Source organism: Rhinopithecus bieti, unplaced genomic scaffold (assembly GCF_001698545.2).
Source record: "Rhinopithecus bieti isolate Rb0 unplaced genomic scaffold, ASM169854v2 scaffold_35856, whole genome shotgun sequence".
NCBI lineage: Eukaryota > Metazoa > Chordata > Mammalia > Primates > Cercopithecidae > Rhinopithecus > Rhinopithecus bieti.
Window position 1 is genome coordinate 2,496,569 of NW_016815820.1, and position 1,408 is coordinate 2,497,976.

Genomic DNA, 1,408 nt, shown 5'->3' on the forward strand with positions numbered 1-1,408 from the left:
CCTGAAGCAAGAGCTGGCCATTCCATTTCCTTGCTATTGACTGGTTTAGTAAGGGTCATGTATCTTAGGTTGGGTTCACGAGAGCACAGCCTGAGACAGGGATGCTTGTGCAAGTGATTGATGGACAGACTGTTCTCCGGAGCAGGACATAAGGGAAGCGGGGAAAAGGGAAGCAAGGATCTGATCTCATTTGGAGATTAGGTGCAGCCTGAGCCCATGGGGAGCTCCAGAGCATGAAATACTCCCCTCATGGAGCAAGGGGACAAGCTTTTGCCCTCTTGGAGGAAGATAGTGCCAATTCTGATATGTTTAGTTTCTTCTGTTTTATTTATTTATTTATTTATTTTTATTTTTTAGAGTTGGGGTTTTGCTCTATTGCCCAGGCTAGAGTGCAGTGGTGCAATCATAGCTCATGGCAGCCTGGAACTCCTGGCCTCAAGTGATGCTCCCACTTTGGCCTCCTAAAGTGTTGGGACTACAGGTATAAACCTCCGCTCCTGGTGCATTTTGCACTCCCACCAGCCAACTGTGAGCATGTCTATTTCCCACACAGCCTCTGCCACAGGGTGTATGGTCGTGCCTTTGAATTTCTGCCAATGTGATTAATGAGAAATAGTCTCATAGTGCAGTTTTAATTTGCATTTCTCTTCTAAGTGAAGTTGAGCATATTTTCACATACGTAAAGGCCATTTGTAGCCCTTTTTTGTGTGAGTAAACCATCAGCTAATGCCTTTTCCCCACTTTTCTAACAGGAAAGGATTATTTTAAAAAAAACATGCTGCATTAATTAAAGGTACATGGTAATCTGCTATTAACAAAGAGGCGCCAGAATCCAGTGGCTTAGGTAAGATAGATCCGAAAAAAGATAATTTATTTTTCATGTAGCAGTAAGAGGTGAGCAGCCCGGGGTTTTCAGAGTGACTCTGCCATCCTCAACATGTGGCTTCCATCTCTGTGGCTAAGGTGGCTACGCCAGGTGTTACCATTTCTCAATCAGCAGGAAGGAGAAAAGTGAAGAGCAAGCAACTTTATTCCTTCTAAGCATGGGATCTAGAACTTGCATGACTCCCTACTGCTCACCTCTCATTGGCCAGAACTTAGTTTCATGGCCACAGCTAGCTGCAAGGAGGGCTATTAAGTCCAGTCTCTGGCTGGGCCACCATGTATCCTACAAAAGCTTAAGGATGGGCTTTCCATTACTTTTTGTTTTTTTTTTTGAAAGGGAGTCTCACTCTGTCACCCAGGCTGGAGTACAATGGTGCAATCTCTGGTCACTGCAACCTCCACCTCCTGGGTTCAAGTGATTCTCCCGCCTTAGCCTCCCGAGTAGCTGGGATTACAGGCATGTGCCACGACACCCGGCTAATTTTGTATTTTAGTAGAGATGGGGTTTCACCATGTTGGCCAG